Source organism: Vulpes lagopus, chromosome 11 (genome assembly GCF_018345385.1).
Source record: "Vulpes lagopus strain Blue_001 chromosome 11, ASM1834538v1, whole genome shotgun sequence".
NCBI classification, from domain to species: Eukaryota; Metazoa; Chordata; class Mammalia; order Carnivora; family Canidae; genus Vulpes; species Vulpes lagopus.
The window spans coordinates 41,177,040-41,202,062 of NC_054834.1; the positions used below are offsets into that span (position 1 = coordinate 41,177,040).

Here is a 25,023-nt window from a genome sequence, read left to right on the forward strand (position 1 = left end):
AAGAAGAGAGAGAAGACTCAAATTAATAAAATCATGAATGAGAAAGGAGAGATCACTACCAACACCAAGGAAATACAAACTATTTTAAAAACATGTTATGAACAGCTATACGCCAATAAATCAGGCAATCTAGAAGAAATGGACGAATTCCTGGAAAGCCACAAATTACCAAAACTGGATCAGGAAGAAATAGAAAACCCGAACAGGCCAATAACCAGGGAGGAAATTGAAGCAGTCATCAAAAACCTCCCAAGACACAAAAGTCCAGGGCCAGATGGCTTCCCAGGGGAATTCTATCAAACGTTTAAAGAAGAAATCATATGTATTCTCCTAAAGCTGTTTGGAAAGATAGAAAGAGATGGAGTACTTCCAAATTCGTTCTATGAGTCCAGAATCACCTTAATTCCAAAACCAGACAAAGACCCCACCAAAAAGGAGAATTACAGACCAATATCCCTGATGAACATGGATGCAAAAATTCTCAACAAGATACTAGCCAATAGGATCCAATAGTACATTAAGAAAATTATTCACCATGACCAAGTAGGATTTATCCCCGGGACACAAGGCTGGTTCAACACTCATAAAACAATCAATGTGTTTCATCATATCAGCAAGAGAAAAAGCAAGAACCATATGATACTCTCATTAGATGCAGAGAAAGCATTTGACAAAATACAGCATCCATTCCTGATCAAAACTCTCCAGAGTGTAGGGATAGAGGGAACATTCCTCAACATCTTAAAAGCCATCTACAAAAAGGCCACAGCAAATATCATTCTCAATGGGGAAGCACTGGGAGCCTTTCCCCTAAGATCAGGAACAAGACAGGGATGTCCACTCTCACCACTGCTATTCAACTTAATACTGGAAGTCCTAGCCTCAGCAATCAGGCAACAAAAATACATTAAAGGCATTCAAATTGGCAAAGAATAAGTCAAACTCTCCTTCTTCGCTGATGACATGATACTCTACATAGAAAACCCAAAAGTCTCCACCCCAAGATTGCTAGAACTCATACAGCAATTTGGTTGCATGGCAGGATACAAAATCAATGCCCAGAAATCAGTGGCATTTCTATACACTAACAATGAGACTGAAGAAAGAAAAATTAAGGAGTCAATCCTATTTACAATACACCCAAAAGCATAAGATACCTAGGAATAAACCTAACCAAAGAGGTAAAGGATCTATACCCTAAAAACTATAGAACACTTCTGAAAGAAATTGAGGAATACACAAAGAGATGGAAAAATATCCCATGCTCATGGATTGGCAGAATTAATATTGTGAAAATGTCAATGTTACCCAGGGCAATTTACACGTTTAATGCAATCCCTATCAAAATACCATGGACTTTCTTCAGAGAGTTAGAACAAATTATTTTAAGATTTGTGTGGAATAGAAAAGACCCCGAATAGCCAGGGGAATTTTAAAAAAGAAAACCATATCTGGGGGCATCACAATGCCAGATTTCAGGTTGTACTACAAAGCTGTGGTCATCAAGACAGTGTGGTACTGGCACAAAAACAGACGCGTAGATCAATGGAACAGAATAGAGAACCCAGAAGTGGACCCTCAACTTTATGGTCAACTAATATTCATAAAAGGAGGAAAGACTATCAATTGGAAGAAAGACAGTCTCTTCAATAAATGGTGCTGGGAAAATTGGAGATTCACATGTAGAAGAATGAAACTAGACCACTCTCTTTCACCATACACAAAGATAAACTCAAAATGGATGAAAGATCTAAATGTGAGACAAGATTCCAGCAAAATCCTAGAGGAGAACACAGGCAACACCCTTTTTGAACTTGGCCACAGTAACTTCTTGCAAGATACATCCACGAAGGCAAAAGAAACAAAAGCAAAAATGAACTATTGGGACTTCATCAAGGTAAGAAGCTTTTGCACAGCAAAGGATACAGTCAACAAAACTAAAAGACAACCTACAGAATGGGAGAAGATATTTGCAAATGACGTATCAGATAAAGGGCTAGTTTCCAAGATCTATAAAGAATTTCTTAAACTCAACACCAAAGAAACAAACAATCCAATCATGAAATGGGCAAAAGACATGAAGAGAAATCTCACAGAGGAAGACATAGACATGGCCAACACGCACATGAGAAAATGCTCTGCATCACTTGCCATCAGGGAAATACAAATCAAAACCACAATGAGATACCACCTCACACCAGTGAGAATGGGGAAAATTAACAAGGCAGGAAACCACAAATGTTGGAGAGGATGTGGAGAAAAGGGAACCCTCTTACACTGTTGGTGGGAATGTGAACTGGTGCAGCCAGTCTGGAAAACTGTGTGGAGGTTCCTCAAAGAGTTAAAAATAGACCTGCCCTACGACCCAGCAATTGCACTGTTGGGGATTTACCCCAAAGATACAGATGCAATGAAACCCCGGGACACCTGCACCCCGATGTTTCTAGCAGCAATGTCCACAATAGCCAGACTGTGGAAGGAGCCTCGGTGTCCATCGAAAGATGAATGGGTAAAGAAGATGTGGTCTATGTATACAATGGAATATTCCTCAGCCATTAGAAATGACAAATACCCACCATTTGCTTCAACGTGGATGGAACTGGAGGGTATTACGCTGAGTGAAGTAAGTCAATCGGAGAAGGACAAACAGTGTATGTTCTCATTCATTTGGGGAATATAAATAATAGTGAAAGGGAATAGAAGGGAATGGAGAAGAAATGTGTGGAAAATATCAGAAAGGGAGACAGAACATAAAGGCTCCTAACTATGGGAAACGAACTAGGGGTGGTAGAAGGGGAGGAGGGCGGGGGGTGGGGGTGAATGGGTGACGGGCACTGGGTGTTATTCTGTATGTTGGCAAATTGAACACCAATAAAAAATAAATTAAAAAAATATTTAACCTGATATTTTATCCTGTTTATTTTATGTAGCACTATATCAAGAGTGTCTTCTCATGTTTTGAAATATTCTTTGTAATAATTAGTTTCTTATGACAGTGTAACATTTCATTGGATTATTTTAATCAATCGTTTAAATGTAATTTGCATATATTTAAATAACTCACTGAAACCTGTATGTAAAAACGTTTTAACAAATTTATACACCTGTATATCCACTATCACAATCAAATTATAGAACTTTTCTCATCCCCTTTTTTTTTTTTAACTTTTTTAAATTTATTTATGATAGGCACACAGTGAGAGAGAGAGAGGCAGAGACACAGGCAGAGGGAGAAGCAGGCTCCATGCACCGGGAGCCCGATGTGGGATTCGATCCCGGGTCTCCAGGATCGCGCCCTGGGCCAAAGGCAGGCGCCAAACTGCTGCGCCACGCAGGGATCCCTTCTCATCCCCTTAATAATTTCCAAAGTGGTTTGACCATTTTAATATTCCCATCAGCATAATGAATATCTCAGTTGATTGACACCCTTACCTATATATGGTATTGTTAGTCTTTTTAATTCTAGTTCTTACTGGGTATTTCGTTGTGTATTTAGTTTTCTTTTCATGGATGAATAATCACAAACACTTAATCAACTGTGAAGTGGCCATTTGTCTATCTTGTGTCTGTACTATCTTTTTAAGTAATTTGCCCATTTAAAAATCTCTTTGCCATCTTTGTTGTTTTTATTATTAAGTTGTAAACGGTTATTTCAGAACTGTCAGTACAAATTATTTCATCAAATTGTATGTCTAGCTTCACACATACACATACATGCACACACACACATAGTTTTAAAAGGAATGTTTAATTTTGATAATGTCCAATCTATGATTTTTTTCTTTTTATAATTTATGCATTTCATATCTGAGATAATACATTTTTATATGTTCAAAGTAGCAAAAGGTTTCCCATGTGGTTTCTCTAAAAGTTTTGTAAATTTAGTTCTTAGAATCTATCATCCATTTCCATTTAATTTTTGCGTATAGCATAAGGTAAGCATTGAGGTCTAGTTTTTTTCATATGAATATTTCATTTTTCCAACACTATTTGTTGGAAGGATTACACATTGCTGATTGAGTGTTGTGGTGCCTGTATTGAAAATCAATTGGCCATGTATGTGTGGCTCTCTTTCTGGACTCTATTCCATTGCCTTCCTCTATATCTGTCCTTAAACCAATCTAAAATTGTCTTAATTCTATAGTCTCATATTAATCTGTTGTTAAATTTATCCCCAAATATATCTATGCCACTTTATTTTTTTTAAGATTTTATTTATTTATTCATGACATACACAGAGAGAGGCAGAGACACAGGCAGAGGGAGAAGCAGGCTTCTTGTGGGGAGCCTGATTCATGACTTGATTCTAGGACCCTGGGATCTCAACCTGAGCCAAAGGCAGATGCTCAACCACTGAGCCACCCAGGTGCCACTTGATGTCACTGTAAATGGCTCACTTCTCATACATTAAGACTTCTATAAATTATTTTCAAACTAAGTCACTCAATAACATGTATTGTTTTTGTCTTTAATTTCTCTAATGATGTCTTACCTTATGTTGATTTCCTTCTGTCATTCACAAGAAACTGAGATCTTCGAGAGCATGGGATAGGTCCTACTCACTGTTGTGTAAGCAGCAGAGAAAGAAGATGGTATCAATTATGAATAAACGACTTGGGTCAGGTCCTAATCTCATAGTCATTAGTTGGAGACCCACTTTGTGCTCTGCGCTGGTTGTGGAGTGTACTTCAAAAAAATTATAAGAAATACCAAAGTTTGTTTGGCAGACAAATATGGAACATATGACTTCAGGATGTTAAATGATTCTAAGATAAATTATTTCTGTATTTCATATAAATGTGAAATGACACTTAAAAATTATTTGATCCATGCATCTGCAAATTGCTTTTTGGAACAAAAATGTTTTCGCAGAGATTTCAGAATCTAAAATAATTTTCTGTTATTACAAACTATAGGGTTCTAAGTCTGAAGTTGTTTCTACAAAGCTATTTAGAATCACAATATTTTTAAAGATATGCTTGTGATTTATCATTGCTCTTATTCTACTTTTATATTTTAAAAATCTTAATTATTAATTCCATGTTTAAAATCTGATGATAATTTCATGATTCAAAACTGAGTTGAAGATTCAGATTTATTTATATATCTCATGTAATACTATCTGAAGTTATTTAATGTGGTGTTTTTTATTACAATCATAAAAATTTTTCTGTTACCGACTTTAACATACTTGCCATTTATCTTCTTAAAACTATGGGAAGCTTAACTCTAAAACACGTTTAAAGTATTTTTTCCACCTACAGTGTCCCTGATTTTTTTCTTTTTTTCCTTTTTGCTATATGTTTCATAAAATATATTCTGACGTTTGTGCATGTAACAAAATGTGACTTACTGATTGCCAACCCCAGAGTTTTCTGTCAGTCTTGATTTTGCTCAATTTAACAGTGGCCTTGCACACAGTCGATCACAACGTTCTTATCATTTGACTTCATGGGGTAGCAGTGATTTCTCATCTTGCATCTTATCTTTCCAATCATTCTTTTTTGCCTGTGTTACAAAGACACTTCCTAAGATTCCTAATATGCCACTTAGAGTATATAATTAATGATGAAGGTTGGTTGAAGCGCCATGGGGGCTCCTCACTCTGCTGTGAGTCCTGAACTCACAGTCTTTACAGGGCTCTAAGAGTAATAGATGCACAGGGAGCACTATATAGAGAAAGAATGTGTTATTTAATCGTAATGTGTTTCTTCATAAATATTCCATGTTCAGAATTCTGGATTTTTGTTGCAGAAGTGAGGGGTTTCTATTGCAGATAAAAACCTCTCTATATCTTTCTTTTTAAAAGGAAAGACTAGAGTTTCCTTCAATCGGCAAAGCTTTTAAAGCAAATACATATCAGATATTAACAAATTTAATATGATTAGTACATTGATCTTGTATATGACAAGGCAGCCACTATTATACACTTACTTGGGATCACATTCTGGTTATTAGAAATAGCTGAAGGGAAGCATTTCTGGAGGAAAAAAAAACACACAGAGCACAGAGTAAGCTTTATATACAAAAACAATTCTTGCCCATGTGCACTAGTAGACATTCACAAAAATATTTAGAGTAACACTCTTTGCAGTAGCAAATACTTTAAAAGCTTTTTGCCAGAACTGGAAAAAAGAGTGGGAAAACATATGGTGAAAATTAATGAACCCCAAGGTGGCTGAATCTTATTAAGGTAATATTGCAAGTAGCAAAGGATCTCTTTCACCATGGGAAGACTAGGTAATTCATACCAATGCTTCTACTGAAAAGAGAGAGAGAGAGAGAGAGAGAGAGAGAGAAAAGCTGAGTAAAGAATTATAATCATCTGTTGAGAACATCTGAGAGCAAACAACGCAGTACAAGTCATAGGGACAACAGCCATAAAAATGGAGAAAACAACAACAACAACAACAACAACAACAACAAAATCCCCAAAACTAAAGGGGCCAGTCTATCATTGGAGATCTCTTTTTCTATAAGAGCATCTGCCAATTCTGGAACTTTGGGAGGCTGAGAAAATGAGAAACTATTTAGGGATTTTTTATGTACTTTAAATTAAACGAAATTAAATTAAACATGGAGTTTAGAGCCTACCAAAAAATAAGAGAAAGGGAGAGATTAAGTGAGGAAGAGAGAGAAACAGAAATAAGCAGAGACACAGAGAGACATTGAGAGATTCTGGTTAAATTTCAAAACCAGAAACACATGGTCACTCACAACATATGAACATATGCCGATTTAGGAATATATATCTAATTGAAGATACACTTCAAGATACACTTCAAACATACATGAAATGAACATTTGACCAGCAGACACTCTGAAGTGTCCCTTACAAGTAGAAGGAAATTGCCAACAGATTCAGATTTGAAAATGTAGATAGAAATGAAAAAGAATGGAAAATATGAATAGGTAGACAAACCCTAAATATGGGTAGGTAAAATAAAAACATATGATACTTTATTCTGAATATGTTGGCTGAATCTTATTAAGGTAATATTGCAAGTAGCAAAGGATCTCTTTCACCATGGGAAGACTAGGTAATTCATACCAATGCTTCTACTGAAAAGAGAGAGAGAGAGAGAGAGAGAGAGAGAGAAAAGCTGAGTAAAGAATTATAATCATCTGTTGAGAACATCTGAGAGCAAACAACGCAGTACAAGTCATAGGGACAACAGCCATAAAAATGGAGAAAACAACAACAACAACAACAACAACAACAACAAAATCCCCAAAACTAAAGGGGCCAGTCTATCATTGGAGATCTCTTTTTCTATAAGAGCATCTGCCAATTCTGGAACTTTGGGAGGCTGAGAAAATGAGAAACTATTTAGGGATTTTTTATGTACTTTAAATTAAACGAAATTAAATTAAACATGGAGTTTAGAGCCTACCAAAAAATAAGAGAAAGGGAGAGATTAAGTGAGGAAGAGAGAGAAACAGAAATAAGCAGAGACACAGAGAGACATTGAGAGATTCTGGTTAAATTTCAAAACCAGAAACACATGGTCACTCACAACATATGAACATATGCCGATTTAGGAATATATATCTAATTGAAGATACACTTCAAACATACATGAAATGAACATTTGACCAGCAGACACTCTGAAGTGTCCCTTACAAGTAGAAGGAAATTGCCAACAGATTCAGATTTGAAAATGTAGATAGAAATGAAAAAGAATGGAAAATATGAATAGGTAGACAAACCCTAAATATGGGTAGGTAAATCTATATGTATATATCTATATGTATATATCTATATGTATATATCTATATCTATCTATCTATCTATCTATCTATCTATCTATATATATATATATAATAAAACAACAAGAATGCATAAACTGTGAGGGGAATGAATGTGAGTTAACATTCTAAGGTATTTACATTGGCCAGGGAGAAGTAAGATGTCAATTTTTGGTAAATCAAATATGTACATTGTAATTTCCAGGATAACCACTAAGGAGAGAGCAGAAGAATGATTGCCATCATAAATTTTTCTAAAAAGTAAGAAATGCATAAATAACCAAAATAAAGCAATCTCAAATATAAGCTGCTTAGAAGAAACATAGCTGAAATATACAGCTTCAAAAAGGTGGAAAATAAAACAATGAAAAAAAGATATACTATATAATATATAAACCAAAAGAGAGTTAATATAACTATGTTACTATCAAGCAGGACAGAATTTAAATTAATATAAAAATAAAATATTAGAATAAAATGATAATTTATAGAGATATAATTTAATTCAAAAGTAATATATATAAGTGTACATTTATATGCTTTACAAAATGAATGAAGAGGAATGATGAAAATTGTTAAAAGTATATTAGCAAGATAGGTTAATAGATAAGTAAATGTTTAAAAAATAGAATTTCCAAAATATCAAATATGAGGAGATAATTTTAGTGTTTGTTTGTAAATTAAAAGTCCTCATTTAAGACATTGATTCACATAGTATATTGTTATAATTAAAATATGCCTTTAGTAGTATGATGTCTTATAAAGCATGAAAACACAGACAAAAACTCACAAGAATATTTGTATATTGATAATTATCATTCTATGTAATGGATATAGATTATCAATGTCTATAAAGTACATTAACTGAAGAGAATTAAAAATGCAATATCCATACAATTATTTCTCACTTCTCTAGATCTAACTCTATTTTATTATTTCTCAAGGAACTAGCATAATGTCAAATATAGTTTATTGCATTTTTTATTTTAGATTTTAAAAATCTTTTAAAGAACAAACTAACTCTTGTCAAAGACAACAAAATATCAACTTTGTAACTTAAAATTATTTTGGCATTTTATGTTTAAATTATTCAAAATATGAAATAAAAAAGATAAAAATGAAAAAAATGTGGAATAAATTAAAACAATTCTATCATATAAACATAAGCTCATTTTTGCATAGTACTTTGGTATTTTTTTCTAAACACCAACCCCCCCCCCTTTCATCATCATACCATTTGATACACTGCATTTCCCCTTGGTATTATTTTATGAAGTAGTATTTCAGTGTATTATTAATAATTATTATTTTAACAAATATTGTTCATTTGATATATAGTAACTTAATAAACATTTCCAATATTATTGCATATTTGAATATATGTATAAATAATTTATAATTTAACATATTTTATATGTACTTTTTAATTCTGAGGACTTTTTTTTTTCCTAAGGAAAATCCATAGGGATAGGATTATTAGTTTATAAAATCTTTTATTTATTTATTTATTTATTTATGATAGTCACAGAGAGAGAGAGAGAGAGGCAGAGACACAGGCGGAAGGAGAAGCAGGTTCCATGCACCGGGAGCCCGATGTGGGATTCGATCCCGGGTCTCCAGGATCGCGCCCTGGGCCAAAGGCAGGCGCCAAACCGCTGTGCCACCCAGGGATCCCAAGGATTATTAGTTTATAGACTCAATATAAATATGATTGTTATTATTGTTTAATTTTGCATAAAGAGTAACAATATGTTCTTTCATAATAAGTGAGCTGAAATTTGATCTAACAAGCACCTATTCAGTATCTAACGTATAAAATGAAAGAAAAGTATCCTTGTTATAGGAAAGAAAGAAAACATACAGTTACTGCTCTTGAAGAATTTATAACTTATTTAGCAGGCTAGAATGTTACAGTTTAAAGAAGGAACAAAGTCTCTGTTTTGTTACTAGTGTTAGGCACTAAGTGCCTAAGTCCATGACAATTTCTGCTATTATCTACTTGCTACTAAATTAGTAGCAAACTTTTAAATTTTTATAATAACATGTTTCTTGAAATATTTATGTTTTGACATTGTAGATTTTTTAACTCTTTATCTTACTTTGCTCTATTAGTAACTTAAGACATATGACAATTATAAGATAGTACAAGAGTTTCTGCTATATATGGGTTCCTGAAAACCCTCTTGTGCAAAAATCATACACTAAAGATAATAGGGCTATGAGAATAATAGAGTTGTTACCAATCACTCAAAACCCAGTACCTTATGATCAGAGCCTTAATAAAAACAATAACAATCCTAATAAAAATATTAGTATAGCTAAATCTCTTCTGGAATTTGCACCTGGAATGACAATCTTTCATACCATTAAACATGAGAATAGTGCTTCCTGTGACTTCCAGAAGACACTTTTTTTCAAATATGGAACAAATGCATCAAAATTAGCAAACACTTTTCAGGAGCAGCCATTTTTATTAATCATTATTTTATTTTATTTTTTTATTTTATTTTTTTTTTTAATTTTTTTATTTTATGTATGATAGTCACAGAGAGAGAGAGAGAGAGGCAGAGACACAGGCAGAGGGAGAAGCAGGCTCCATGCACCGGGAGCCTGATGTGGGATTCGATCCTGGGTCTCCAGGATCGCGCCCTGGGCCAAAGGCAGGCGCCAAACCGCTGCGCCACCCAGGGATCCCTATTAATCATTATTTTAAAACAAAAGGCAAGATTAAAAGATTAATAATGTACTCTATGTTGACTAATCAAATTTAAATTATAAATAAATATGATTATTAAAGCAATAAAATAAATAAAATAAAAGGTAACATGCCCTTAAGCTTCCCTTCTATAGGTGAACAATCCTAAGATAGTTTAGTATATTGAAAGGTTTTAGCAGTTTAAAGGCTATCAACTATCACCTAACACCTAAAGAAAGGTGCTTCTGTGGGGATTTTCAGTATTTTTACCAATTGCTACAAAATATTAATCTGCTGGGGAAAATTGCATATAAAGAAGCATGTGTTTAGTAATATCATTTTCCTATTTACTCAACATATATATGCTAATTCATATTAAAAACAAGTATGTTACAGGACAGAATACATAACAGCCATTCCTTTTCTACACGGGAGCTTTATCAAAATTGTTTTCTATTGTATACTTTTCAAGGTCCCTTTTACTTGAAAATTTGGAGCTAATAAACTCCTTTAATCTTAGTTGTTTAAACCTCTCACATATTTTCATATTTAATTATCAAAAATTAATGTTTGCTTATATTATATCATACACTTTTACTGTTCACTTTTTAAACCTTATAATTAATAAGGAGCTTATTTATATTTAATACCTTCACTCTACATGTCTATAGCTGCTAAAGTTTTCCAACTCATATTCCATTGTTTTCCATTATGTGGAATGAATAATAAATTTTTGACATGTAGATTTGATTTACCCATGAATGGCTTTATAAAATGATTTCCTTCAAAATTTGTGAAGCAAACTATACACTTTATTGATCAATTGCATTAAAAATGTAATATTCAGGGACCCTTGGGTGGCTCAGCGGTTGAGTGCCTGCATGATCAGGGTGTGATCCTGGAGTCCTGGGATTGAGTCCCACATTAGGCTCCCTGCATGGAGCCTGCTTCTACCTCTGCCTGTGTCTCTGCCTCTCCCTCTCTCTCTCTCTCTCTGTCTCTCATGAATAAATAAATAAAATAAAATCTTTAAAAAAAAGTAATATTCAGTAAGCACCTAATTCTAATATCTTAGTAAATTAGCACACAGTTTATTTCACATCAGTAATAGATCATTTCTACTTTTTAATTCTATAAATAACATTCTAATATTTAAGATGTAATGATAATGTTAGATGTAGATAATAGATGCATAGTACCTGCTCTAAATTCTTACATAATCACGTAGTTTAGCACATATTGCAAGAGCAGAATGTTAGTTTGTAGATTACAAAGTAATTCCAACTCTGAACTAAATCACAAAGATGACTTCTGGTCTCTCTTTTTTATTAATTCCTAGCTCTTCACTTTGCTTTTTTCCCCCTATTATCCAGTTTCCTTTCCATTATACAATAAATGAAATAATGGATTCCGATGGATGATGCTTGGAAACCAATGGTTTTATTTAATCAGAATAACAGGAACCTTAACAATACAGGGATGCTGAGAGAATTCAAACCATTTCAGACTGCTCTATAATCAAGTTTCTATGAACAAAGCTCAAAATTAAAGGAAGAAGTGTAGGGAAAAATCTCTTTCAACTTACATTAGTCTCTTCATCTCTGATTTTTAAGGATTGAATTTAATATTAAGATAGTTAATTGCTGTTGCTTGAAACATCTATTAGAAAACTTAAACTGCAATTGTAAATATGACAAAATAATGTTCCACAAAAGCAAATTTTTCAATCCATTTATTCAGTCTTCATGTACTCAGTTTTTATTTTATGGCAGTAGAATAAGAAAAGAGAAAAATAATAAATAGAAAATAATACAGATAGATGTAAGCTGCAGAAATCCTTACATTCTGGTTGGTGTAAGAGAATCTTAGAAAAGGACTAAGGAGGAGATATCCAAAAAAGATAAGCAGTGTCTGAGAAACTGAAGAAAATCAGGATCAAAAGGAGGAAGTTTTTAAGATTATTAAGTATCACATAAATATCAATTAAATATGGATTGATAAGTTTTTGTCCATTGCATCTGTTCCTACCCAGAGAAGGTAGGGATGACCTTCTCTAGAGGAATTAATAACACATAAGGATAGATGTCAGATGGCTATTGCATTAAAAGTGAATGTGTAAAATGAAGACGTAGAAATTGATGAAATATGAATAAGACCTTTTTTCCAGTTAATAGCATTGGAGCAATGTAAATTTTAATAATTATAGACTCACAGACACTGCAAAAAAATACTATACAGATTCCTATATGGTCTTCACACAACTTGTCTCTAAAACATTATATAACCAGAAAATTTTATTTCAAAATAAAGAGTGTAAAAAAAACAAGAATGTCCAATTTAGGTACATTTGAACCCAACACTTTGATTCTATGTTCTCAGTGGAAAGAGAGAAATATAAACAAACTTGAATTCTATTTTCTATTTAATGGTTGTTTTCAGTAGTGTTATTGATGTAGAAATTCTACAATCATACAGGCATACTGTAAGATTGAGCTAATGAGTAAATATATTGATGGTGTTGGGAGTCAGAATACTCACTATACAACAAAGGAATAAAAATTGTGGAATAAAAAAAAGGCAAGAATGGATTCTGTGGTGTTAGATAACAATTAGAAATATCAGTATAAAAAAAGAAATATCAGCATAAATTCATGATTTCAACGTATTTTCCCATGTTATAATGATATTTATCTATACATAGTTCAATGTGTAGCTTACTTTTATAGCTAATATGTATATGTTATATGCAAGAAGGAATATAAAAATATGGATTGAGTGGGGGTGCCTCAGATGGTTAAGCATCTGATTCTTGGTTTCAGTTCAGGTCATGATCTCAGGGTCTTGAGACTGGGCTCCACACTCAGCTTGGAGTCTGCTCAAGATTCTCCTTCTCCCTTTCTTTGCCTTTCTGTCCCCATGCCTTCCTCCCAGTTGCTTGTGCATGCTCTCTCTCTCTAGAACAAATAAATAAAATCTAAAAAATATATAGTACAGGATAAGTCATGGGAGATTCCTAACTTTCTGATTTTGTAAAAGACTGGATGTACTCATTACTACTGGAGAATAATTGTTCCAAGTCTCATTCAGTGGGCAAAGGCATGGAATAAAAAGATCAATCTTATCCCATTCATGCCAACTATAAATAGAGTGTGTGATCATGCAAAAGTTGGTAAAAAATGCTCAGGTGTGTGTGTGTGTGTGTGTGTGTGTGTCTGTGTTACAAAAGAGAACACATATTGGGATCCCTGGGTGGCTCAGCGGTTTAGCGCCTGCCTTTGGCCCAGGGCATGATGCTGGAGTCCTGGGATTGAGTCCCACATCAGACTCCCTGAGTGGAGCCTGCTTCTCCCTCTGCCTGTGTCTCTGCCTCTCTCTCTCTCTCTCTCTCTCTCTCTCTCTCTCTGTGTGTGTGTCTCTCATGAATAAATAAATAAAATCTTAAAAAAAAAGAGATAACACATATTAAAGTAAATATAGCAAAATATAACAACTGGTAAATCTGAGTAGTAGATGCACAAATGTTATTAGTGATACACTTGACACTCTTCTCGAAGTTTGGAATTATTGCAAAATTAATATTAAGAAAGATCAAATTTCATTTTTCTTGGTTGGGTACAGTATACTTTACTGATGATACATGGCAAGGTAGGGCTCCCCCCAGCCCCTCACCTTCCTCCGGGTCTGGGATGTAAATTGGAGGTCAGGAGATTCTTGGTGTGTTGGGGGATTAAGTTGGGATAGGAACTCCCCAGCAGCTGAGGGCTCTATCTTCCTCTTGTTCTTGCTGGGGCTGGTGGTCCAGGAGGCTCTTACTCCTTGGAGGCCATGTGGACCATGAAGTTCAACATCTGGTTGCTCTAGCAGAATTCATTGCCATACCAGGAAATGAGCTTGACGAAGTAGTCATTGAGGGCAAGGCCAGGCCCGTCCTCGAAGGTGGAAGAGTAGGTGTCACTGTTGAAGTTGCAGGAGACAACCTGGTCCTCAGTGTAGCCCAGGATTCCCTTTAGGGGGCTCTCCAATGCCTGCTTCATCATCTTCTTGATATCCTCATATTTGGTAGCTTTCTCCAGGCAGCAGGTCATATCCACAACTGACACATTGGACATGGGGACACAGAAGGCTATGCCAGTGGGCTTCCCGTTCAGCTCAGGCATGACCTTGCCCACAGCCTTGGCAGTGCCTATGGAAGCAGGAATGATGTTCTGGGAAGCCCCTAGTCTGTCACTCCAAAGCTTCCCAGAGGGGGCCGTCCACAGTCTTCTGGGTGGCAGTGATGGCATGGACGGTGGTCATGAGGCCCTCCATGATGCCAAAGTGATTATGGATGACTTTGGCCAGAGGAGCCAAGCAGTTGGTGGTGCAGGAGGCATTGCTGACAATCTTGATGGACAATCTGGATCACCCCACTTGTTGGTGGGATCTCACTCCTGGAAGATGGAGATGGACTTCCCATTGATGACAAGTGTCCCATTCTCAGCCTTGACCGTGCCGTGGAATTTGCCGTGGGTATAATCATACTGGAACATGTACACCATGTAGTTGAGGTCAATGAAGGAGTCATTGATGGTGACAATATCTACTTTGCCAGAGTTAAAAGCAGCCCTGGTGACCAGGTGCCCAATACGGCCAAATCGTTCACTCTGACCTTCACCATCATGTGCTGGGGTCGCAGCTGGCACTGCACTAGAAGACGTGGCTGTCTGTTGAACAGGGAGGAACAGGGAGGAACAGAGAGCCAAAAGACCAAATTTCAGACTAATAAGTAGAAATGGTAAGTATAAACTAATAATTTTAAAAACTCGTTTTTGAAAAAAAACCAAATTAAATTAAATGATCATTAAATAAAATGGAAATAATAATTGAAAAATAGAATTCAATAATTTTTTAATATTTACTACCTGTCATGCATTTTCAAAATGCATTTTATGTATTCTTCATTCATTTAACCCATGCAAAGTCTTGTGTTGGTAGATTGTTTTCCCAGCTTTACAGAGGAGGAAACTAAGGCACAGGGATTTTTAATTAGCCTAGCAAAGTGACTCAGATGATAGTTGGAAAACTGGTTCAAATAGAAACAGTCCAATTCTACAACCAGTGAGATCAACCATTGTAGTTGGTGAAGTAAACATCTTCTTATAGCTATGAGAAGAACTCAGTGTGTACAAGGCAGTGAAGCCACAAAGGATAGTTCTTCACCATAGGAGAGAATGGATTTCAAATTACATGTGGAAAGGTTGGCCTCAAGTAAAATAAAGATTACTTCTCCTGTGGTATCAGGGATTTGCTTTGGCAATTGAACAGAGTGATTAAGATAGTTATTGAGATAAATAAATATTTTCCAAAAATGAAAAAAAAGATAGTTATTGAGATAATTTGTGTAAAATCTATTTATAAATTTAGATGGAGTCATATTACATATCTACTTGAAAAGTCATTTTGTTGGTGAAGACCAGAAATTTCAGCCTACTTAATAGGAAAAGACCAAAATTAAAAATCCCTTTATAAGCAGCTGGCTGCTTTTCATGTTTACTGTAATAATTTCTTGAGCTGAAGCATAGCATCTAATGTAATACTTTCTGACTGGAAGTATGGCATTTATGTAAAAAATATGGCATTTCATTATTTTTAAATTGACTAAAGAAATAATTTGATGCAAGTATAATAATGTAGGTATGTGGATAATCTAATTCAATTAGTTATACATATTTTGGATAATTGCTGAGAAGCAGACCTATTAAGTCTTTTAAAGGGATGCTGTGAGGGCGGCCTGGGTGGCTCAGCGTTTTTAGAGCTGCCTCTGGCCCAGGGCGTGATACTGGAGTCCCAGGATCCAGTCCCACGTTAGCTCCCTGCATAGAGCCTGCTTCTCCTCTGCCTGTGTCTCTGCCTCTCTGTCTCTCTCTGTATCTCTCATGAATAAATAAATAAAATCCTAAAAAAAAAAAAGGATACTATGAGATCATAATGATATGTGTTCATACTTATGAGATGAGCAAGTAATTTGTTATATTAAAACATATGTATAAATGTAAAGGTGTGTGATATAGAACATGTGCCATTTTTAGCAAAGATGCACAGATTAAACAATTAACAAATTAAAATTATTTCCACCAAATGCTGATTTTCAAGCCTACTAACATTGTGACATACTTTTGATTATTATTCTGGCTCCTTATTTTCTGTTTACCTGCACATTTCAAAACCAGTTTTAGAAAAAATACTTGTTTTGTTTTTTTATGAGCCACTTAGGTAACAACACAATCATGACATCTCTCTGCTTGAATCTTAATCATCCACTTTACCTATAGAGTTTTATATAAAGTCCTTGAACACACTCACAGTGACATTTTTGATCTACACTTCCCTTGACAGCATGCCACCTCATATCCAGTCAGTCCCAGTACTGATTTTGTCTGCATCCTCTGTATTTTATAGACATTCTAATGTAGAATATATATATCACACATATGACACTGCAATAACTGCTAGTAGTATCCTTCCCTACATTGTGTGTGATGAGAAGCCTTGAAAAAAAAAAAATGTGGACCATAGCATTTTTATACAGTTTTCAAAGGTACATAGAGGTAACTAAAATTTCTTTTTAAGACATTAAATATTAATTTTCCTAATATACTATAAGATACATTTCCTACAAGAGGGATACATGGAGCACTCTGAGAAAATACAGTAGTGTGGAAGAGTTTGGTCACTTATTCAAATCTATAGCAGGACAGAGAATCAGCACAGATAAGGCTAATAGGGATTGAAAAAGGAGGTAAGGCGTATGTTGAGAGAAGGTTTTTTTTTTTTTTATCTTTTTAAAAGAGATTTATTTATTTATGATAGACATAGAGAGAGAGAGAGGCAGAGACACAGGAGGAGTGAGAAGAAGGCTCCATGCCAGGAGCCTGACGTGGGACTGATCCCGAGACTCCCGGATCACGTCCTGGGCCAAAGGCAGACACTAAACTGCTGAGCCACCCAGGGATCCCCTGTTGAGAGAAGTTTTATGTGAAGTCTTGGCAAGTCAATCAGGGGTACATAAACCATAATGCTGGGCAGCCAAGAGGATGCATCATATACCCCTTTGGTTTGGGTGGTCAGAAGATTGAAGGAGAGAAAATCTAAAGAAAAAATGGTCTTTGAAGGCATAGGGAATTCTCCACAGGTTACAGATCATTCAGATTTGAACTTCATAACTGCTACCCATTCCAAGTTTTCAAATTACAAGTCTGAATTCAATCTATTCTCAATTGCAAAGTGCTTATTTTTTTAACAGAACTGAGTATAGAGTTTGTGGGTTCCTAAATCTTTCTGCTTCCTTCTTTTCCCATCTGATGCTCAGGGATGGCTTCCTTGTATCACTATGATAGGCAATAAATTTTAGCTTATATTATATATTAAAAAGGGACAGATCCCTGTCACTAGAGGAATAAACTAAAGCTCTTATATTGGTATTTGGAACCCAAGTGGACCCCAACTATCCCTGCCCCCAAAAAACAGAAAAGGAGAGGAAAGGAAAGGAAAAACAAATTCAAGGTCTAATACCTCCCAAACACATTTATAAATAAAACACATGCACACATTTTGTTATAAAATACAATATTTGTACAATTGCAACAAGTACATTCTAAGTGACATTTTTCAGGTCACCATATAGCTACCATGTCATTAATGGCCATTAAAATTGGACCCCAATCATTGTGTTCAGCCCAGTTGCACTAAGAGTAACTGGGCTGGTTGCAAAAGCATCTTGATAGTTTTCATGATCGATTTTTGACATGTAAAAGAGGGGAAGAATTGTTAAAATTCAGAGATTCTATCCCAGCCACCTCTTTGACTTTTTTGCACTATCAGAGCATGAAGTAATTGCCTTCTAGATTTGGCATCTGTGTTTCTATGTATAATGGATTCTTGCCACTATTTAGGGGAACAAATACCCCCAGGATGCTGAATGTGGTGAGAGTATGTAAATGTGTTAGCTGATGAGGGTTTCTGCAAATCTTCCTCTCCAAGAGAACTTCATCGTTTCTCAGAACTTTCTTGAAGTCATAAATACAGAACTGTAAGAATCCTTGTTTCCTGAAAAATGACACAAAACAAAACAAAAACAAAGGAAACACAAAATACCAAAAAACACCCCTACAAAACAAACAAACAAACAAACAAAAAACGCCTCTGTTTCCTCTGTTTTCTGAAATATGGTGGTTGCTGGAACAAGATGAACAAGTACAGAGACTTGATTCAGATTATGAATTCTAAAATTATGGACTGGTCTGTCTAAATCTAGTGGCTTTTCCATCCATTCTTTTTTGATAATCTGCATGATTGCCCAGCTAAGGATCATTCAAAAAACTCACCTAGCAATTGAGGTCACTCATAGTTTGAAATCTTCAGAAATAATGAGGGTCTGAAGCTAATTTAAAAAAACAAAACAAAACAAAAACAAAATAGCACAAATTGTGAGCTATATGATAAGCTAACTCACATGCTGTTTCTAAGTGGTTAGTTTTTTATTCCCCTGGGAAAAATAAGGGAAAATAACGCAATTTTATTTCCTTTCCTCATAAACCTTAGGGTTATTTTGATACTTAAGAAATTGGAGAATAAATAAATGGATTATTGCAAATGCCAGAGCAGTACTTCTGTGCCTGGCAGGGGCTTAAGTTTACAGTAATACATATTTGATAATAGCACACAACCAGGGAGATCATAGGAAATTTGAAGAGCAAGTGAGTATAGATTAATATAAGTATATCTTTATTGAGTAAAATATAACCATCAAGATTATATTTTATACAAAAGAGAGATGGGAAATGATGACGGCTGTGAACTGTATAACAAAAAGCAGAACAAAACACAGAAAAGTAAGGAACCTAGGGAAATGCGCTAAGCATTTCTAAAATGATTGGCTTCAGTAAAGCATGAAAACTACCCTTCTAGTGCTCTTCTTTCTTTTTTTTAAGTTCTGAGATAGGGCTGCTTTGCTGTATCTAGTTCTAATTGACACTTCCCCCAAATTCCTTACCAGTTTTGTAATTGTTTTCTTTCTGTAAGAATATTTGTGGAATTGTAAACTAATGGTTTTTCAATAAGAAACTCATATGCCTTTTAAAAAATTCTAACTTTTATTTGGCTTGACACACTTTACTTATATAACTTTAAAGTGTGAATTGAACAAACCTATTTAACTGGTAGTAGAACTTCTTTAGTATATACAATATTTTTAGAAAAGAATTGAAGTTTATTTTTTCATAATTAAATTCATTTTATACCTTGTACATCTGATTCTTGATGCACACTGACACAAAAACTCGATCATTTCTAGGTAAGTTGGTAATTTTCAGGTATTTCTCAGTCATATCAAATTGTAGCTTCTATGATATTCAGTATTATTTTCATTTTATACTTTCAGCCCTTCTGAATTTCATGCTAAGTGTCTAGTGGCTTCTGGAAATATCAGTCACATTTGTGGGGAGGAGAATATAGAAGACTATTGGTTTTTCTTGATGTTATATTGATAGCATTTTTTTAAGATTGTATTTATTTATTCATGAGAGACACACAGAGAGAGGCAGAGGCATATGCAGAGGGAGAAATAGGCTCCCTTCAGGGAGCCTGATGCTGGATTCTGTCCTGGGATCCCAGGATCATACCCTAAGCTAAAGGTGAGATGCTCAACCACTGAACCACCCAGGGGCCCCTTATAGTAGCATTTGAGATAAAATCAGTTTCATTTGATCCTTAGGCATTTTCTCGTCCTCACTCAAATATTCCAGGATGTAATCTTGCTTCCTTCAAACCCAGGTGGATAGTTCACCTTACATCTTTTGCTATGTGGACACCTGTCTACGTAGCTGCAAACTTTGCCATAGGTCTATCAGTTCTTTTCTACTAGCTTTATGACTTTATCTATTAGACAATATGGAGCAAACTCTTCTCTTGCATTTTTCCTTGACCAAGGGTGGTTGGTGGACACTTACTCTGCTCTTTGTTAAATTAATTCAACAAGGAAGCCATTAGATTGAGGAGGCTCTAATGTTGTGAGTGCCTATGTAAACAAATATTAAAGCCTGTAAATACTTCAATAATGCCCCTTCTTTGCTCCCATGCCTCCTCTATCTTAAGTTTTCCCCCACCAGCTCCTGTGCTCCAGTGTACTCCTAACCACTGGGGTTTGGCACTGATTCAAATTGATTTTTGTTCCAAAAAACTCTTAAAAACATGCTTCATTTTACATTTTAAAACTCTAAAACACCCTATAAGACTTATTCCAAGCATGTCTCTGATTCTTTATCCCATTTTGTTTGTCACTGCCTCTACTCCTTCCCATCAAAAGGTGGAAGCTATTTCCATAACCCTCTGATTTCATCTGCCACTGTGACTTGCTATGGTAACTAGAATGTTGTAGAAATGAAGATGTATTGATTCTGGCCTAGATTTCAGGAAGCTTTCTATGTGTACCACTTTTTTTTTTTTTCTCCCAGATCTAGATAAACAACACATGAATGATTCCAGGAGAGTCTGCTGGGAGAAAGGCATTACATGGCCCATCCATACTAGCCAAGGAGACCCTGACCAGGCAGGCTGCTGCCCAGTCAATCGGTGGAGCCATGTACTCCTATCACAGCTGCTTATAGCTGCAAAGGTAAATGTAGCCAGGACCAGAAGAAACACTCAGCAAATGTATAGCCTTATGAACAATGATAAATGCTCATGAACTTAAGTCACTAAGTTTTGGTGTGGTTTGTTATATAAGGAGAGTTAACTGAGAAAGCCTCCTTACAGCTCTCAGCTCTATTGCCGCAATGTCACTTTGTGGGCATGAGAACCATTTTTTTTTTTTTTTTTCCTGGATAAATCTGTTTCCACAGGAATGGTGGAACATATCTGTGGATTTTATTTTGGTCTCTATCCTTTCCAAACTCCTATTTGTGAGCTATGATGGCTCAAAAAAATAAAAACGTATGTATGGGGTCTAGGAATTACAACTTCATTGCCAACACTGACAATAGAGAACTAGTTAGCTTAGAAGGCCAATAAACTAGAAACAGAGCCAATTGGCTTCATTCTTAATTTGTAAAACTGGAGTCTATTATCAACATACTTAATACAAGAAAATTCTTATTCTTATTGGTTCTTAGCCTTCTCCACCCACTCATTTTTGTTGACATATTTTATTTGTAAAAGTCCTTCTTCATCTGCTGTTATTCTGAATTAAGAAGCTTCTTTAGTTTCACCTTTACTCTTGTTATGGATAAAGATGATTTGAATTCCCTTGATTTTCTCATACTTGTACAGCACATAAAAAAATTAGCTAACTTTATTTTATATCAACCGTACTTTCTTATGATAATGACATGCTTATCAGACTTTCTGTAACACACAATGAATCCTTATTCCATATGACACAAGACTGAAGGTCAAGTAACCACTAATCAACCAAATGAAAATATCTTTGGCTTTTTCAACTTACTTGTAAATGCTTCTTTCATCTCCTTGTCTTAACTAAGTGTGGCAGTGTTTTGAGCATACTGCATTTCCGGTCTTTTTAATTATTAACTGAACTTATTTATCCAAACAACTTTATAAGCTCTAGAGTTAAGAGGTATGGCAATATTCTAGTAGCCCACAACCCTCCTTTAGGAGTAAACATACTTTTTGGGGGGCTCATACAACCATAACAGAAACTTGTCTTTGCAGTGATTACTCTGGTTGATCATGCTTTAAAGACAAGACAGTTACTTGACTTTATCTTTCTCTCTACTACAAGACCAGCTATCAGTCCTATAGGGTGGTTCCATAATAACAAGAATCAAAACCATGGACTCAGTTTCCGGCGCTCCCCAGATTCAGTGACTTATCTCATCACTTTCCTCAGTGTAATAGGGATCTCCAGAGACACAAAGATAATAGGGATGTAATAGCCAATTCTAGAAGCCCCAGAACTAATCTGGAAAGCTTATTCTTAAAATTGCCATCTTCTAAAACTGCTCTTAATATCTAAATATTATTAGTCAGGATTCTCCAGAGAAACAAGGGCCATACTTTATAATCCCATGATTATGGAGGCAGACAAGTCCCATGAGATGTTATATGCAAACTTGAGAGACAAGAAAGTCAGTGGTATTTTGATGACCAGAAAGCCCTGAATTCTTACCACAGATGAATGCTCAAACTTACTCAGTTAAGCAGAAAGATAGGGAATTGTCTCTTCCTTTACTTTCTGTTCTATTCAGGCCACAATGGATTGGATTATACCCACCCACTTGAAAAAGGTCATCTACTTTATTTGGTTCATCAATTCAAATGCTAATTTTTTCAGGAGACTCTTGTGTACAGTGGGGTGGAGGTGCAGGTCCTAGCAAGAATAAAAGCCTGAAAAGAAGAGCAAAGGAAAAATTTTTAAAAGTGGGGGAGTTGTTTTTAAAGGTGCCTTCAGTTTCCCTGACTCACCTGAGTGTTTTTTTCCTGGATAGACCATAAGTTAATACTGTTATGTAAGATTAACAATACTTAAAGACTATGATATAAAGTCAACATATCATATGTTATAAGATAAAGGAATAAGAGATGAAAGAAAACAAAGACATTTGCTTACACAAACAACTATCTATCTATCTATCTATCTATCTATCTATCTATCATCTATCTATCATCTACCTATCATCTAATCTATCCACAGTTGACCTTTGAACATTACAGATTTGAACTGTCCACTTATACATGGATTTTTTAAAAATATTATTTTTTTATTTATTCATAGAGACACAAAGAGAGAGAGAGAGAGGCAGAGACACAGGCAGAGGAAGAAGCAGGCTCCATGCAGGGAGCCCGACATGGGACTCCATCCAGGGTCTCCAGGATCACGCCCTAGGCTGCAGGCAGCGCTAAACCACTGTGCCACCAGGGCTGCCCCATGGATTTTTTTTTTAATGAAAACGATATAACACAATAAATGTATTTTCTCTCCCTTATGATTTTCTTAATAACATTTCTTTTTTACTGTTTACTTTATTGTGAAAATACAATATATAATATATATAAAGTACACAATAGGTGTTAATCAACTGTTTATGTTAAGTTTGGAGAAGGGAAAAAAATTATATGACAATTTTTGACTGTGTGGAAGGGAGGTCAATATCCCTAACCCTTGTATTGTTCAACGGTCAACTGTATTATGTTTTTTCTACCATTATCCCATCTCCTTAGTATCTATTTGTTCCCCAGATTTATGTTGGTATAAATTAGAATACTCAAGTAGTTCTTTTAGAGTGTAACTCATATCCTATGGGTCATATGTTATGTCTCACTTTTAGGGAGCCCCTGAGACTACAGTCTAGTTTGGGTCAGAAGCCAAGAGTACAGGTGTGGGTAGTGCTAAAATTAAAAAAAAAAAAAAAAGATCTAGCCAAGAGTACAGGTGTGGGTAGTGCTAAAGAGAGTATTATATATATCACAAGGCAACTGCATCAGTGGAAGCCCTTACAGTTCCCTCAAAAAATGCAGAATATACAGTTACTCTTATTATACAGAGATGATAAGGCTTACACTACTGTGGATAGAAACACCTGATACCACTGGTGGTATGGAAGCTACTTTCATTGGGGATGGGAGACCTTTCCTAATTGCAAAAAGAAAAACAAAACAAAACAAAACAGAGCACATGGCTGGGTCAGTCGGTAGAACATATGACTCCTGATCTTAGGGTTGTGAGTTCAACCCCCACATTGAGTGTGAAGCTTATTTAATAATATATATATATTTTATACATATAAAATTATATATAAAATTATAAATATAAATAATATAAAATTATATTATTATTTTATAAATTATATATTTAAGAATATATTATATAATTTTATATATTTTATATATTTATGTATAAATATATATTAATATAATATATATAATATATACAAAATATAAATATATAAAAATATATTTTTTAAAATTTGAATCTGTAAATCAGCATGAGGAAATTGACATATTAAAGTCTTCCAATCCAAAAAGGAAAGGAAGGAAGGAAGGAAGGAAGGAAGGAAGGAAGGAAGGAAGGAAGGAAGGAAGGAGAGGGGTAAGGAAGGAAGGAAGAGAAAAAAAAGCATCAGAATTTAGGAGCTCCATGTCCCTAGATTCATCAGTCTTTCCACACATTCCCATTTCAAATTGTATGATCTCATTCTTCTTCAGTCAATGCCCTCATTTTAACCGTAGGTATCCTGTGTGGCTGGGAGTTCAACATGCTCTGTAGTTCAGCCAGACATAGGATGAGATTCTGTGTTGATTTTCAGCAGTTTCATCTTTGCATCTGTGAGAGATAAGAGTCTACCTCAGGGACACAGAGAAGCCTTCAGGTAATTTACACTGTGCTTGAGCTGGGAATTTAAATCCCTGAGTTCATTCTTTTCATTTATCACTTTGTCCAGCGACATTGGGTACAAGCAGCCAAGCTTACTTTATTTGTTAGTTTTTCAAAAATGTTCCAAAGTATTATATACGTTGTCATCCAACTCTTTGCTTCTTATAAATATTTGGTTAGGAGTAATAATGCACATATTTACATATCTCTA

The 25,023-nt window shown here is 35.1% G+C and overlaps 1 pseudogene; it reads right to left on the reverse strand.

Annotated features, from left to right (window-relative positions):
• Positions 1 to 14,253: 14,253 nt before the first annotated feature.
• The window catches only part of LOC121471537, a 136,238-nt pseudogene continuing 125,468 nt past the window's right edge, over positions 14,254 to 25,023 (reverse strand).